General features: G+C 42.6%; 1 pseudogene across 1 annotated transcript; it reads left to right on the top strand.

The window, feature by feature from the left end:
- The first annotated feature begins 747 nt into the window (after positions 1 to 747).
- LOC147605204 (protein UNUSUAL FLORAL ORGANS pseudogene) lies at positions 748 to 3,662 on the top strand (annotated as a pseudogene). The gene is made up of 2 exons (XR_015265199.1): positions 748 to 1,623; positions 1,751 to 3,662. The product of XR_015265199.1 is annotated as a protein UNUSUAL FLORAL ORGANS pseudogene (transcript).
- The last annotated feature ends 14,702 nt before the right edge of the window (positions 3,663 to 18,364 follow it).

The raw sequence follows: 18,364 nt of genomic DNA on the forward strand, positions 1-18,364 counted from the left end.
GGAGAGAGGCAGAGGACTGCCAGAGTCGTGAGAGGAAGGAGAGTTCTTTTCATAATCTTCAAGTGAAAATATGAAGAAAATGATGCTCGTCCAAAATTACCCATTCCTATGATGGGGCAGATTTTGATGATTAGGAGACGAGACAAGCATTTTATTTTTTTTCCTTTTGGTTGTTTCTTAATGATCATGGCATCACCTCTGTGCATCTAGTCTCATATGACATGGCTGTGCTAGATCGGCCGCCACGACTCCCAACATCTTTATCTTTATTACTTTCATGCGGAAGAAGTGCGAGAGGGATGAATCGCTCAAGAGAAGAGGTAAAAATGTAGAGAGAGAAAGAGAGGAATTTGAAAGTTGCCAGCGCGCGGAGGAGGGGATAGAAATTAGAGTTCGGTCAAATTTTCCTTTCAAAAAAAAAATCCATTCTTGTCGCGCTGGCGAGTCGCTCTGCGAGCTACTTGTAGTATACTACTTGGGCTGGTTATTACAATTTTAGTTGCCGCGCTTTCACAATCTATAAAGTTGCCTTGTTTCTGCCTAGGAACTTGCGCATCTAGCTAGCTTCATCATCACCATCTATGTAAAGGTTACCATTTTACCTCTTTCAGTTTCCCTCTCTTCACAGTCCACACTCCTGCCTTGTTGAACTGAATTTGAAAGCCCTGAATGGACGGCTTGCTAGCTGGCAGCGGCGAGGCTACTCAAAAACGTGCGGGGGGCTCGAGAGCTCTGCCTTCTCTCTTTGCTTTGCTTTCAATGCTTTTACTCGCTCTTTCTTTCTTTTGTCCTCTGCACGCCTTGCGAGTGAAAATGGCTTTCCGTCTGATTTGAACCGTGCAGGGCCGGCCCATTCGGGCGTCCTACTACTACACAGCCTGCAGCTTACTGCTGCCTATGGGGTATGGGCATTTGTGCAGAAGAGGCCACAGAGGCGTGCTGCAAAGAGATGAAGCAAAGCAGTACGTCTCTCCCTTTTCACACGAGAGACGCGGTGTGGGCACCGTGGCACGAATACCCTTCAAGACCCCACAGCCTTTAGAGAGAGAACTGGAGATGGCAATTGAAAGATTCGGAGGGGAGTCAGGAAGACCAAGTGTGCACTGGAAAGAGAGAGAAAGAGAGAAAAAGGGACGAGAGAGAGAGAGAGAGAGAGAGAGAGAGAATTGTGATGTACTTATTCTCACTACTCGCCAAGTCGCCTGCGCTCCCTTTGTGTGTGTGTGTGTGTGTGTGAGAGAGAGAGAGAGAGAGAGAGAGTGTGAGGGGGCCTGCTGCTGCCTGCCTGACGCTCAAATTTTTCTTCTTGCTTTTACTGCGCACGCAGCAGTCCGTTCGTATCCTGCGTGCGCAGAGTCCTATCCCTTCCCCTCGCCTCTCCCTTCTCACCCTGCTCTCCTCGGGAGAAACATATCATTTACAACCCCAGCAGAAGCTTCAGAGCTCGGCCACAAAGAAGCCCTCTCTACTATCTAGTCCACATGCCCCCCCCTTTTCTTGAGGACCGCGCAATCATCTTCCAGAACCAGTCACGACGGTGAAGATAGCCTAGTCTACTGTTAGTTCACGCTTTTGCATCGCAGCCATGGAGAAGAGGGGTCTCTTCTTACAAGCGATAACAGGGTGAGTGCTTTTCCCCTCTTTTATTCCTCAGCTAGCTGCTCGCTTGGCTCTTTCTCTGGTCTTTCTGTCTGTCGTATAAGATGCTTTTGAGACGGAAGTTTCCATTAAGAGGTGGCTTTGTGTGCAGATGGGGAGGCGGCTGCGGTGAAGTATATTAGTTTTTTCTTTTCTTGTCTGTCATGGTCCCCCCCCGCCCCTTTCTCTCTCTTGCTGATCTCTCTCTCTGCATGGAGTTCACTTAGGAGTACGACGGGACTCTGACTGACCGGGAGACAAAAGAAAGCAACGGAAAGAGAGATTGAGAGGGCGCGTGTTCTTCTGTGATGCTGGGACAGGTGGAGGACCCAACAGCTGCAACGCTGGAGTGGAGTAGCATCCTGCTCCGTTCCTTTTTGATGGAAGCGGGCTTATCCATGGTAGAGATGGAGGCCCCTTACATGAGCTATTACATGGAGACAGGCGGTAGCCTGGTGGACGCAGGCGGCGGCTACGGCGCACGTCTGGAACAGCAGGAACAGAAGCAGGATGACGACGACGACGACGACGAAATGCAGCATCTCGTGATGTTGAAGAGGAAGAAGAAGAACGTCATCCACAGTGTCATGGCCGTCGAAGGAATGATGGGTTCAGCTTCCGGCAGCAGCGCTACCGACGAAATTGTGGTGGGTGTGGCGACGCCGTGGCTGGACCCGCGCCTGTGGAGCAAGCTGCCGGAAAAGCTGGTGGAGAGGGTGTTGGCGAGCCTCCCCCTGCCGAGCTTCTTCCGGTCGCGGCTCGTTTGCAAGAGGTGGTATAGTCTCTTGTTTTCCGACAGCTTTCTTGAAGTGTGCGCGAAGGTGTGCCCGGCTAGGCCCTGGTTCCTGCTGTTCCGGCGGGGGGTTTGGTCGGAGGCCTTCGTATTCGATGTCGTGGGCAAGGCCTGGTTCCGCATCGACCTCTCCTTCCTGCCTCCTCGCTTCAGCGTGGTTGCGTCCGCGGGCGGCCTTCTCTGCTGTATCTCCGAGGCGCGGGGCTGCAAGACGGTTCTCATATGCAACCCCCTCTCCCGTGCCTGCGTGCAGCTGCCATCTGCGCTCAAGGAGCGTTTTGTTCCCACCGTGGGGCTAGTTGTTGACCGCGTTAGCAAGGTTTACCGCGTTGTGGCGGCAGGGGACGACCTCATCTCGCCCTTTGCCGTGAAGAACCTCACCACCGAGCTCTATGATTCCCGCAGCCAGCAGTGGCGCATGACAGCCCCTTTGCCACGCCTCTGCAATCTGGAGTCCGGCAAGACAACCTATGCCAACGGCTTCTTCTACTGCATGAATTACAGTCCGTTCAGCGTTCTAGCCTATGATACAGAGCAGGGTGTGTGGAGCAAGATTCAGGCGCCCATGCGGCGTTTCCTGCGGACGCCCAATCTGGTGGAGTGCCGCGGGCGGCTGGTTTTGGTGGCGGCAGTGGAGAAGAATAAGCTGAATGTGCCAAAGAGTATCAGAATCTGGGGGCTGCAGCACTCTAAGACCAGCTGGGTAGAGCTGGAGCGCATGCCGCAGGGCCTGTACGAGGAGTTCATGAGCGTGTCCGGACACAAGGCCTTCAACTGCATCGGCCATGGTAACCTCATTCTCATCTCTCTACCGGACTCCCCGGAGATGCTCCTCTACGATTTCTACGAGAAGGTGTGGCGTTGGGCGCCTCGCTGTCCTTTCGTCAATCTGCCCCCGGCCGCCCAAACCCCCAGCAGTGCGTCCCCGTCGCCGCAGGGCTTCCAAGCCTTTGCTTTCAATCCCAGGCTGGAGGCTTCCGTGTACTGATGATAAAGGTGCCGTGCCGGTACTGATAAAAGGTCGGTGGTGTGTTTGTTTTCTTCCTTGCTGCAAATGTGGGGTAGGGTAGGGAAATCAGGACCTGTTATCCTCTCTCGTTTTGTTTTTTTGGATTGAACGCTGCTTTAGCGGCAGCTTTTTGGTGTTGGTGGGAACCTTGGTAACATTTTGATGATCTATGTATTGGTCTAGTCCTACCAAAACAAACCTCCATTTTTCGTTTTTGTATTATTATTATCTGTGATTGGCTTTTGTATTATTATTATCTGGGATTGGCATGTGTGTGAGAGAGAGCGCGCGCGCGCGAGCTGCACTTAATACTTACCTGTGTCTTCGAGTAAAGCTAATTTTGGGCGGTGCCAAATTTCAATACGTTTCATCCAGGCGTCTTTACTTTCTAAGCTTCAAACCTTGTCCGTCGGACGTGGATTGCTCCTATGATGCCCATATTAAAAATAACCAGCAAAAGACCCTTTGACTTGTTATAATATATATCTTCTATCCATTACCAGTCCTTGCTTGGGGCCATAGGGGTCGAATCCCGCTGCAAATTTCAATATCGTATGAGAGCTAGTAGGCGGCGGCGGCGGCGGCGGCAGCAACAACCCCCCCCCCCCCCCCAAAAAAAAAAAAATCTGGCCATTTCCCTGCACATATAAGAGAGGGTGCGGGGAATTGATAGAAGCACAATTAAGGGGCAAAAATGTGCCTTTTATGGAGCAGGCAAAATCTTATCGAACATATGAATTACGTTGAATTGCTCATTGCATCATCCCAGGACCCTTATTTGGTGAGAGGACGGCATGAGCGCGCTCACAGGCTTTGATAAAGGCAGGGTACTAGTAATGGTGCGACAGAACTTCCCGGATGCGTGACGATGGTCCTAATCATGAAATTCGTATCGTTTGAACCATTTAATAGATGCTTTAAGGCATACAAGTTACAAGGTTCAGTTAAGGTTGTAGATGCCATTGTTATCAAGTATTTGTCTATTCAGTGTATTATGTTTACTAAGGGCGTAGCTTTGTATTCGTTTTGTAAGGTTGGCTAGTTTAGTTACCTATCAATTTGGAGCCATGACTGAGTGTGTTTGATAACATCGATACATGCATTTGTATCAATTTGATTTAGTCTGCAATTGGTGTACTCGCTTTGTGAGGAGGCACAGCACATATTTTGAGATCTTTTAACGTGTTTCTTTTTTACCATTGGATCAGCCTACGTTAACGTGTTTCTTTTCTCCATGCTCACCTATGTAGGGGCATTCATTAACCTAAGATTTTGTTTTAGGTTTAAAACTATATTAACATTTTACAAACCTTAGAAAAAAACGCTTACAACAATTGCTAAAAAATAACAATTATATTAAATTGTAGCTTACTATAAAATAAAATTTAATAAACAAAAATAAGAATTATGTCAAATTATAGTCCACTACAAAATAAGTAAAAAAAAATGTATTAACATTTTTGAATTAAGACAACATTTTAATTTGCAATTTTTGGGGATTGAAAATTGAAGAGCCAAAAAAAAACTGAATATAAAAGTTTTTATACTCTTGGTTAATAAGGATTGGATATGTAATTGCATTTCTTCTGTAAAGAATTACAAAAAGGTCATGTGCGTATTTGGGGCACGCGCAACAATATCCAAAACAAAATAGATGACTTAATTTAGTAAATGATGATATCCTTTACCTTGGAAGGCATGGAGATGGGCACAAAATCATCACCATTGATAATAGCTTTCTACATCTTTTGGGATGCGTTTGAAGAGATATCCACTTGTCAGGAAGCTCGATGTTTGCATTAGGAAAGCTCGTCATTCGAGATGCTTGCTGATATGGGGTTGCTTTGACTCTAGGGCTCCTTATCATCATTTATTGTTTATTCTCTTCTTCGAGGACATATCGATAAAGAAAATTTTGTCAATGCCTTCACATTGAGTAATTTGTGGCATCTTCATCACTTTTCGAATTATTGTTGCCAATAGCTTTTGGTAATGGACTGAGCAACTTGGAGCAACTTGAACAAAAACATAACAACCTAAAAAATGTCCTTTCATTTTAACCATGTGCAGATTTCTCAAGCTCTTTGATCCCTATTCTTGGGAAAACTAGCATCAGCCTTATCCTTTGGTTTACAGGGACCAAAAGCACCGACACCATGGTCTGCTATAAGGGACATAGTAGAAGCATCAGATGCTCAACGAGTTTGGACACCAGAACCAAGGTTAGGTCCAGTAGTAGGTATAACATCAACAAGACCAGGTGTGCCCACAGATGGTTAGAGAGACCTTCTTAGCTCAACCTTGTACACTCTGGGATCCTTCTTCGGACCTGCTCCTATCATTGAAGGATGAACAGAGGCATTTCATTACATAGAATTAGAGGCTATCTGGAATACCTTTCCCTAGAGAAGCGGCTCGATTTACTGACTTGGATGATTAACATTTGTCAAGTCCACAAACGAAGGCTGTTTCAGAGCCATGAAGAGAGTAGTAGACAGAACAGACGAAAACCCTTACGCCCAGAGTAGACAGAAATACCCAGACACACACAAACCCTTTATAAAATAGAAATACCAACACCCATGAATAGACACACACCCAAACCCAACCTGTATACCCAGAGCAGACACACTCGTCTTACCAGACCACAGAACAGACACAGACAGACAAACAATTCCTTTATATAATCAGAGCCATTCCTAACCAGTCAAAGCACTCATGTATACCGACCGCCATCCATACCCATGATAACCCATTGCCATGACGACCAAAATAGGCAGCATAACTCTATAAGACCAACAACACAACCCTAAAAAGACTAACAAGACATGGTATGCACAAGCAGACTCGAAAAGGAGGAGTACCAAATTACATGCCAAACTAGTTGAACCACTCCATATATGCTAGAGCCGTGCAGACAAAGCCGAACCGATGGAACAAGTCCATACAATAGCCAAAACTGCCCATCATAACCACTACGTAGACCAACATCGAATAGCATGCAGACCAACATCAAATACAACAACCTCACCAAGATAGGCGGCAAAACCTAACCACCCACAAATCCTAACTAAAACCACCCTAACACAAGAGCAACAAGAGAAACCATGAACCCTAACAAGAGCAACAAGATAAATGATGGAATGAGTAGAAACGGCCACAAATTACCTGGCCAGTCATAGCCGTGAAGACAAAGGTGCCATGCTCACTGTAGACATGCAAACAAAGGCTCGCTTATCATAGACCAAGTGCCATGCATACGAACACCAAGGAGGGAGCAACGATATACCTCACTTACTCACCCACTCTTCCCACTTATTACACTCTCACCTAATGTTACAGCCTTCACTTGTTAGCCTACGGTTTGCTCCACCACCATGGAATACATGAATATTCCCATAAATTTTAATTTTAAAAAAAAACGATGTTGGATGTGTTATAGTGACAAGGTACAATATCCACTCTTTGAATTAAACTTGTTTGAAGATACACAAGCTTTTTGACATGTGCTTTCTGTTGTAAGATAAAGTTGTGTACTTTTACATTGACATAATATATATTCAATTGACTAATTTTGGAATGCTTTAAATTATAAGTTCTTCATAGGTGTGCTAGCTATCTAATCTACTTCTTACTCATGTAGTGTTGAGTAGTCAAAACAGAATTTTAAATTGTGACCATAATGACCATTTAATACTTTGTAGCTAATACAAGGTGCACTCTTGAATTAACTTTGTTGTTTGAATAACTCTAAAAGATTTTCCTTCTGTAGTTTCAAAATTGCCTAGTAATACACACTTAACATTTACGACTTCTCTTAATTATGTGTTAATGGGAAAGTATACAAGGCTAATTTTATATTATGAAGGATAATACCCCTCGTTCTCATCATCAACACAAGAGGAAATGCAATTATGACATGGAAATAAGCCTAGCTACGTTTTCCTCTTGTAAAAAATTACCTTTCCCTTAGTGTATTTTTGTGTATGGGCAAATAAGCCAATGGATTGTATCTTCCATAAAGTAAAGCACTTCGGGAAGGTTGGAGAGTGTTATTTAGATGCTTGTTCAACATTAATTTCCTCTCTTTTCAAAGGTTGTAAACAATCGATATAAAAATCAACGTCTCTCTCTCTCTCTCTCTCTCTCTCTCTCTCTCTCTCTCTCTCTCTCTCAATGCATGGAGTTCTCAATGTGGGTTGGTCAATATGTTGTTGATATGGACAAACACCATTTAACATGAATATGCATGGAGGGTAAATTGTCTTTGATGTGATAGATAACGAGGTGAGATAGTGCAAGTTTAATTATATAGAATCTCCCACGACGGTAGAGCCTAGCTAAGTTTGAAGAGAATGCTTGAAGGAGTAGGGAAAGGAGACAAGGTGTCCTTTCCGATCGGAGCTCCTCTTGTGACATGGCTCCTAACATATGGTGATTAGTTCCCACATCACGAGGAGGTCCTCCTAAGAAAGGGCACCTCTTGTCCTTTTTTTACATCTTCTCAAAGTAATGAGTGGAGAGTCCCACCTAGGAGTGCCATACAAAATGGCCTAGTGTCTGGTTAACTAAGAGCATGAGTCTTGCATCTACTAGAAAATCCTTACATACCAAGAATTACATATGATTTCTCTTGTGCATGTCTCTTAATGATTCTCACAATTAAGCTACATAAAGCTACACACCAACATCTTACTCCGTGATCATGAAGTAGACAGTGTCTACACCTTTGGACTGACTCCGTCGTTTCCTAGAGTCTAATTTCTTGGTTATTATTTTTTCCTAAAATTTTTAAATAGATTTTGGTTTTGAGTAGAAAACACCCGCTTATTTGGATCCACCCTCCCCCCACACCCACTTTCTAGTGGTATATCCATTTTCTACTTTGACCAGATCCATAGGTAGAGCCTAAATCCCATCCAATCCCTTAGATCTAACATGTTACCCTACCACTGAGCTTATGGATTCGGCTCACACACCTGTAATTGATATTCCTGGTTCATCACTTACACATCCAACTGAAGAAATTAAAAAAATTTCACACATGCACTCAAAAGCATACAAGTCTTCCAAAAGTTGACATTTTAAACTTAAAATTTTTATACATCAAAATGTAATGAAAAACATAACGAAACTATCTAGCTATTAGATAAAACAATGTCACATATATCTAAAATATCTCCTTGCACACCACACCTATGCTTCATGGACCAAGAAGATATACAACATTAAGTCCCAATACTCTAACTTGTGCTACAGTCCAACGAGAAGCCCCAAAGTTTCACATCCTAGATTGACAAGATCCGCTTCTGTTGGCCATACCATTCCCAAGGCACGAACCACAGGTCACGATCCCACTAGAGTCTTGAGACCAACGCACGCATCTAGCCCAGACCATGCCTTACCCAATAACATTCAGGAGCCATGTTTGTCCTCACACCAGGCATGTCAGGAGCACACCCACATACATTGTCAAGATGGGTCAAGGTCTCAGAGGACCGTCTTCACTCACGACATGATTCACCACTTGGATGACATTTGCCCCGCATCACATTAGCTTATGTGGTACCTTCTCAAGCTTCATAGCAAATAGTATTTCAACAAACAAGTATAAAACATGATTAAGTAATCATGCATCGTGAAACGGAATAAACCATCACAAGCTCTCATGAGAAAACCTCAGTTCTTCATCGAATCTTTGAACACATTTCACGAACTAACAAGTCCTTACTCAAGCCTTCTTGGTCCTTTGAATAAACATTCAAATTACTGAATTCATTCTCCCTTAAGCCATAGGCACTAGGTCTCTAAGGGGAATTTTCAACTATAGTCAATCCTAAGACATTTCCTCCAAAGCCATAGATCTTCCATATGTATTTTCTAATTCTCTGGATTATAGCTAGGCCCTAAGTCCTATTTAAAAGACCATGTTCCAGTCCTTATTCCTAAGGTCTTGATACAAGGTCATAAATATATTCTTGATGATAAATCTTCTAACTTTCCAAGGTAAAATTTGGATTCATGAGATTCACCGGGGTAGTCTCAAACTTCTCAAGTCCCTTCCTTAAGGTTACTCTTATCCTTAGAAGAGTCCGTCTAACCTTAACATGAACTCAACACCAATGTTTGGGTCAATTGTCATGCAAAATTTATAGAACATTTTAACACACTCTCTCTCTAGGCCTTTATTAAACATTAGGTTAGACTTCTATCATTTCCATAACGGTCTTGATTCATAGCTTAAACTTTCCTTAAGCTTAATCCTATGGGTTAGACTTTTATCATTTCGATAACGGTCTTGATGCATACAATTTCCTTTAAGCTTAAACTTTCCATAATCTTAATTCATGGGATCATCACTTGACTTTATCTCCCTCTAGATTCCTACTGGGAGTTTAAAGTTCTTTGCTTATACCATTCTCCACTAAAATTTGGTTGCTTCCATGTATGTTTCTACCCTATCTTTAAATCTTCCTTTAAATCCAATTCCTATAGAAATAAAATCCATAAATGATAAACATTATCTCTCTAGAATGGTTACAGTTTTTCAAGGTTTAAGGCCATTTTATTCTAGTCTTATTTACCAAAAAATGCTACATATTCTAGGAAGAATAATCTCGTTTGTCATTTATTATTCTAAGGGTTCTTATAAATAAGGTTATGGTATGTGTTCCTATGCTCAAGTGTGCACTAGGGATTTGCCCAATTCGAGCATAATTTAACCTATTTCTAAGCTTAGCCTAGATTCCTTTTCCCACCAATCTTGTTGGATTTAGGGTAAATTTCGAGCCTCTTTCAACTCATAATTTACACACTCTAACCTAGAGAAAAGATCTAAAAAGTCTACATGTGAAGAGATAAAAGTTACATTTATGCGCACATTTTATGGTCTGCAAAGTAATTAAATAAATCAATCCCTACATAACCTTCTAAATTCTAATTTTCCAAATTACATTTACTAAAAATGCTAATCATAAGGTTGCCTAATGTAAATTATCAAAACATAGCCTAAGGTTTACTAGAGTTAATTTATGCATAGGCTAAGATAAGATACGCTCAAGCCTTGTAAGATAGAGAGAAGGAGAGGAGAATGCAAGGGTCATATTGGCTTGCACCTCCTGCCACTCTAGGTAGAGTAACTTTCTCTTGTGGGGAGCTACGGTCTTCAACCTTGCCTCCTTTGTTGTCAACACAAAGGAGCTTTGCAAATGGGTGGGGATCAAAGAGAGAGAGAGAACTATGGAAAGATCAACCTTTACTTCTATGCCACGGTGAGTGAGAGCATGAGAGTGTAGACAAGAGAGAAGGAGAAAGAGAGAAGGAAGCCATTAGGGGAAATTCGGGCTCCAAATGGTCCCTTTAAGGATTTTCTCTCTCTTCCTGGAATTTGGGACAGTGCAAAAATAATAATATTATATTAGGTTTCTCTCTCTTCTTTTAGAATCTAAATTCACCTTTTTCACATTTTCTAAAGATATTCAATTCTTATTTTATTCTAATGTGCTTAAATTCTACGTAACTTCAACCACTGTAAGTGAAAATTCATAAATGTGAAAATCTAGTACTCTGTAAAGTAAGAAAACAAGAACGAGAATATTTTTGACATATGTAACTATGCAGCTATATTTTTGACATATGTAACTATGCAGCTATATTTTTGACATAAGTATAATATGAAATTCGAAGATGTTGATTGAAAATAGTGGCATTTTCTAAAAGAACTCGAAGATATCTTGAAGTAAACTTAGTATTTTGAAAAGTTTTTTTTAAGCGCATATAAACACGCTTAAGTTCTATTCTAGTGCAATATCATAAAATTATGGTGGTTGTAATTGGGTGAGTTTTCCTCATTCAATAGCCACTTTTCTTGATTTGAATTTTTCTCCATTTGAATTTTTCTCCATTCAAATCTTCAATCTCTCAAGGAAGCCTCTAAGCTTTCACCTAAGTCTCTTTTCCTCACATACTATTCATGTGCATGGACAACAATGAAGAGAGATTTGACTTTTTGGTGCCTTCAAAAGTGGAACCAAAAAGTTATATTTGCCTTCATTAATTTTATATACCCAATTCTTTTACTGCCAGGAAGTGTTATTACATCAAGAAGGGCATCAAGAAGTGTTGCTACCAGTGCTCAATGGAGGTATGGATATGTTTAAAGGGCATTAATTTTTATGTTATTTGAAATGCAAGTGTCTAAAATTAATGATAATGTTTTACTACACTTATATTTTGTAAAGAAAGGAATTAATTACAATTTCAATATTGTTTTATGGTCTATAGAACATTAGAAACAATTTCAAGAAGTGATTTATACATGTGGACTTGGATGATGAGTATGCTTCTCTCTATAAGAGAACAGAGGCTTCTAAGGTCAACTCTTATGTAATCATGAGGGAAAATATGGACTACCAAAAGGGCCCTTTAGGATTAAATTTAATGACATTTTAATCAAGTTTGAACCAATGGGAGAGGGGGGGAGTGCACATTGAAAAGATGCAGGGGAGAAGAGAGCTTGAGCTCTTGCAAGCACACACACACTCACAAAACCCTAATAATAGAGAACACACAAGGTGAGAAGCTGAAAATCTTCTTCTTCTTCACTCAACACTCAACACCCCATATACAAAGATAAGAGTACACACCATATGAAAGGTACTCAACCAAATACATACTAGGGTTCTCTATAGTGTGAACCCAACTAAATGAGCTGGTGTTATAACTATGCCAGTCTCTAGAATGGCTGTCACACAGCCTGTCATCCCACTGGCCGCATATCACCCATGATCTCACCAACCATGCCAGTGGTGTAAGTGTGGGGCTTATCCCCCAGGCGGGTCATCAGTGCCCACCGCCTCACTAGATGAGCTCGATATCTCAACACTCCCCCTCGAGCTCAACTTCATCTCATGTACACCAACCAAAGCCCTGAATCTACAGAGCTTCTCTGTACCCAATGCTTTGGTGAAGATGTCAGCTACTTGATCCTGTGTGCTGACATAAACAAGGTCAATGTCTCCTGCCACCAAGACCTTCTCTCTGACAAAATGGTAGTGGACCTCTATATGCTTCGTACGAGCATGAAAAACTGGGTTCCTGGCCAACTGTATACTGCTAATGTTGTCACAGAAAATGACAACTTGTCTATCCACTGATAGACCAGAAATCTGCAACAAGTAGCTTTCTCAACCAAGCTATCTCACATGCTGCCATAGCAGCTCCTCTGTACTCGGCCTCTGTAGTACTGGTGGATAGAGCAATCGTAGGCTGCTTCTTGCTGCTCCAAGTCACAGCAGCACTCCCCAAAGAAAACATGAAGCCGCTAGTAGATCTTCTATCTGAGATACTACCAGCCCAATCAGCATCTGTGTACCCATGTACACATATCTCTGTGTCCCAGTTTCATAAAATAGTCCACAATGCAAAGTAGACCTCACATACCTCAGTATGCGTCTCAATGCATCCAAATGCGGCTTCGGAGGAACCTGCATAAACTGACTCACCAACCCAACAGCATAGCTCAAATCTGGCCTGGTGATCGTCATGAGATCAAGCTTCCTACTATGCGCCTATACATAGTAGGATCCTCCAAAATCTCTCCTGAATCTGCACTCAACTTGCCATTCTGATCCAATGGCATTGAGATAGGCTTACAGCCTGTCATACCATACTTGGACAACATGTCCAAGCTATACTGTCTCTGCAGTAATCCAATACCATGTGGTGAACTAATCACCTCAATAATGCCCAAGAAATATCTGAGCTCCCCCAAATCCTTCATCTCAAACTTCTGTCTAAGCAAGATCTTTACATCAAAGATCTCTGCATCATGGTCCCCCGTAATGATCAAGTCATCTACATAGATGACAACAAGCACAACCCCTCTATGACTGTGTCTCACATACAGCGAGAAATCTGCATTGGCTACATGAAAGCCAATAGTGACAAGATATTCAGAAATCTTGTCAGACCATGCTCTTGGTGCTTGTTTTAAGCCATACAAGGCTTTCTTCAACCTGCAAACATGCTCGAGGGTTGACTCACATCCTCATAACTAGGTGGCTACAACATATACACTTCTTCCTGCAAATCCCCATGCAAGAATGCATTCTTTACATCCATCTAATGTAAAGACCATTGCTTTGATGTAGCCACTGCTATCACAACTCTCACTGTTGCCATCTTGGCAACTGGGCTGAAAGTTTCCTCATAATCAATGCCATATGTCTCCGCATATCCTTTGGCTACCAATCTAGCCTTGTACCTGCTTATGCTTCCATCACTGTTATGTTTTACTTTGTACACCCACTTGCATCCCAATGGCTTTCTTGCCTTCAGGCAATTTCATTAAATCCCATGTCTCATTTCCATATAGTGCATCCATCTCCTCATCCATAGCTTTCTCCCAACACACATTTCCAATAGCCTCATCAATGCATGTGGGCTCTACAACCTGCACAACCTTTGCCATGTATGCATAGTGATGTGCCACATAGCCATCATAGGTAAACCTCTGCACAGGGTTCTTCACTCTCCTAGATCTTCACAGCTTTTCATTCATGGCTTCCATAGCCTTCTTTACACCAGGTGTTCTCATAGCTGGGATCCCAAGCTCCTCATCTGGGATCCCAAGCTCCTTCTCATATTTGCAGGACTGGTATTATTTCGCAGCCTGCCACTCCATGGTGGTCTATCAATTGAACCACTAGATGAGGACTCTCCTGGTCCACTCAAAGATTGTGATTGCTGACTTGCATTCTGTGCAACCACATTTCCACTCACATCAGCCCCAACAGCTTCTTTTTCAGCAGCATACCAGCTGCTCATCTCATCAAAAACAACATCCCTGCTTACCCTCAACTCACGTGTAGCAGGGTTATAACACCTGTATCCCTTTTGCTCAAGGGAATATCCAATAAACACACATTTTTCAGCTTTTGGATCCAGCTTAGTTCTCAGCTCATCTGGCACATGCACATATGCAATGCATCTAAAAACTTTCAGATGAGACAAATCAGGTTTTCTGCCAGTAAACCTCTCCTCAGGAGTTACATCATGTATGGCTGCGGCATATTCTTCTCTCCCATCAATGCTCGTGCAATCTCAGCAATGTGCCTGTTTTTTCGCTCAGCAACTCCATTTTGTTGCGGAGTGTATCTGCATGTAAACTGTCTCCGAATACCGTTCTTCTTCAAAAACTCAGAGAACTCATTGGAGTACTCTCCCTTCCTCCATCTGACCTTAGGCACTTTACATATTTCCCTGTTTGCTTTTCAACCATAACTCTTAAATTCTGAAAATGAGTGAACACCTCACCCTTCTCCTTCATGAAGTATACCCACACTTTCCTTGTGTGGTCATCAATAAATGTCACATAATACCTGAAGCCTCCCATAGACATGGTCTTCGTAGGACCCAATACATCTGAATGCATAACATCTAGTGCATTTCTACTCACAAATCTGCTGTTACGTGGAAATACATGCTTTGTTTGCTTTCCAAATTGGCATGCTTCACATATTCTCTGCATACCTTCAACTTTAAATTTTGGCAGCCCTGTCACAATTCCTTTAGTCTGCATAGACTTCATTCTCTGCACATTCACATGTCCAATTCTTTTATGCCAAATGTCTGTGTCTGCAACAATTCCTGAACCATTTGCAAACATCGCAGCACTCACTTCAAGCATGTTTACATTCAACGTAAACATTCTGCCCACTCTGTCGCTGCCTGCACTTCTCTTTTTAAGTCTTCAACATAACAACCATGTTAAACCGAACCTGCAAACCCTGCTCAATCATCTGGCCAACTGAAATCAGATTCTTTGTTATGTTCGAAATATGAAGTACATCTACAAGGCACTTCACTTTGCCATCCTGCATAGACAATGGCACATCTCCAACATGGGCAATTGGATGAGCAGTGTCATCCCCTGTTTCCACAAAACCTGGTCTTTCAAGGTTCTTCATCTCCTTGAACCACTCCCCATGACCTGTCATGTGGTTTGAAGCACCTGAATCAATGTACCATACATCATCTTTATGTGCTACTTCAACATTTTCAGACATGGCATTCACAACATGCTGCATAACAAACAACCTTTCATTATCCTCATTGTTTCTGCTCGAGGATGCATAGTTGTTTTGCTGCAATTTCCCATTTTGCATGTCAGCCTGCTTTTTATAACAATCTGCCTGCACATGTCCAGGCTTACCACAATAAAAGCATCCACGTGTATCATTATATTACCTTTGCCAATTTCCACGACCTCTTTGACTCCCCCTGCCTCTGAATTGGCCTCTTCCACCTGTGTGTTGTTGTTGTTGTGAATTCTAGGACTGTTGTTGTTGCTGCTGCTAGCCATAATTCTGATTACCTGTTCGGCCACCTCCTCGACCGCGTCCACCCACGGCCTTCTCTACCTCGTCCTCTTCCTGAACTTGTGTAGAAGGCCTGTTGCTCTAAACTGTTTTTGTTTTGTGGACTGTTGGTCTTCACCCAAGCTCTTCTCTTTTATAATCAACATAGACACCAAATCTGTAAAATTGGGAATGTTTTCCCGAGTCTGAATAGACGTCTTGAACGCCTTGTATTGTGGCCAGAGACCACGTAGATAGACTTCCACCTTGTCATCATCATCTACTAAAACACCAATAGATGCAAGGGATTCCACAATACTCTTTATCTTCAATGCATAGTCATTCACACAGACATACTCTTTTTCTCCACAGTATAAAGTTCATTCTTCAACTGTATCTTTCGCACCTTGGTATTCATTTCATAGAGTTTTACCAAGGTGTCCCACGCCTCCTTGGGGGACTTGGCATCCTGTATGTGCCCAATCATGGTGTCCTGTATACTGATAGAGAACCAATACATAACTTTTCTGGCTCCTTGGTTCCAGTCCTTGAACTCTTTCACATCTGCAGCAGTCGGATTGATATCCGGTATCTCCGATGCCTCTTCATGCTTACCTTCTATGTAGGCCCAATAACCCTTTCCCATCAGGAAATTCGTCAACCTGAACCTCCAAGCATGGAAGTTGTTCTTATCGAGCTTCTCAGCAACAATCTGGGTTATGCCATCATTTGACATCTTGCCAGACACAAATTTACTAGAAACAGCACTTTGGTTTGTCTTGCACAAACTGCTGTATTTTTTGCAGCGGTACTATAGTACACTCAACTATCATAACCAATGACCTCAATGTGCATACATACACCCAATAACACCATATTGGGGAATATGGGAATTTTCCATAAGTTTGGGACATGTGGTCAAATCTTTGGATTAATCATAACTTGAACACCGTTACTCCAAATTGAGTGCTCTATAGCTCACTAGATTCCATTTTCCAAGCGCTTTCCAACAATAGGTCACATGATATGGTTTTGAAAAACTTATAGGCATGTTATCCAGGTCCCACCTTTTTAGCATTCAAAAAATGGGAGTTGGGAAATTCCCAAACTCACGAATATAGTGTTCAATGGCAACTCTTGACCTCCTTGTAGCACACACAGTGTCTGCACAGCCAATCTGTCTTCCTGCAGTTCTTAAAACAGAGTTCTGCAAAGAATACTTACCCGCAGTGCTCGAAATCGCCTGCTTTCTGAAAAACGGAGGTCCAGACACACCCGAAACGCGTTTTCAGTCCAAAAAATATCGTCTGATAGGACAATATAGTTGCCCTATAGCTTTACTCTTGCGAAGAAAGCTCCTCAATCAGAGATCGTTTGCCGGTGCCTCTTGTAGAGCTCCCGACAAGGTGTAGTCGCCAACACAAATAGGGAAGAGTGGTTGAAGCTCTTCCCTTGTACCGCTTCCTGTGCTTCTCTTGCTTGCAGCTTAGCCCTTAGCATGAACCAGGCTCTGATACCATGAAAAGATGCAGGGGAGAAGAGAGCTTGAGCTCTTGCAAGCACACACACACTCACAAAACCCTAATAGAGAACACACAAGGTGAAAGGCTGAAAATCTTCTTCTTCTTCACTCAACACTCAACACTCAACACCCCATATACAAAGATAAGAGTACACACCATATGAAAGGTACTCAACCAAATACATACTAGGGTTCTCTATAGTGTGAACCCAACTAAATGAGCTGGCGCTACAACTATGCCAGTCTCTAGAATGGCTGTCACACAGCCTGTCATCCCACTAGCCGCATATCACCCATGATCTCACCAACCATGCCAGTGGTGTAAGTGTAGGGCCTATCCCCCAGACGGGTCATCAGTGTCCACCGCCTCACTAGATGAGCTCGATACCTCAACACACATTCTATCCACTAGCTTTAGGACCTAAAGTAGGGGTATTTATTGATATAGTTTAGGCTTGTGCCCCTAGTAACCCCAATCCCATCACCTTTTTTATCTAGTAGCCCCACTAGTGTCACTTGGGGGATTTCTTTTGGCAAGCAAATTCACGCGAGCAGAAACCTAAATATGGCGAGTAGGTTTTTAAAAATGGGGTTTAAAAATTTGGTCTATCGCTCTGTCTCTCTCTTTTGTTAAGAGCTTCCAAGAGCTTCTGTCACATAGAAGTACGACACCTATGCATATTTCATGATTCCATTCAACCGTTGGCCTCCTTGCAAGAGCTTTTGTCAAGAGCTTCCAAGAGCTTTTGTCACATAGTAGTACAACACCTATGCATATTTCATGATTCCATTTAACCTTTGGCCTCCTTTTAAACATTAGATGACCAAGAAAACCTTCCAAGAGCAACCTCATTTCTCTCTCTCTCTCTCTCTCTCTCTCTCTCTCTCTCTCTCTCTCTCTCTCTAATCATGAGATCACACTTACTACTACCTATATAACCCAAACACTTTACTTTGCTGCCCTTTGGAGTTCTCTTAATTGCCCAAAATGTCTTGTATATGGGTGCGTCCATTATGATTTTGACACTCAATTCATTTCTTGT

This window comes from Cibotium barometz, chromosome 60 (genome assembly GCF_041138505.1).
Source record: "Cibotium barometz isolate CiBa-2024 chromosome 60, ASM4113850v1, whole genome shotgun sequence".
NCBI classification, from domain to species: domain Eukaryota; kingdom Viridiplantae; phylum Streptophyta; class Polypodiopsida; order Cyatheales; family Cibotiaceae; genus Cibotium; species Cibotium barometz.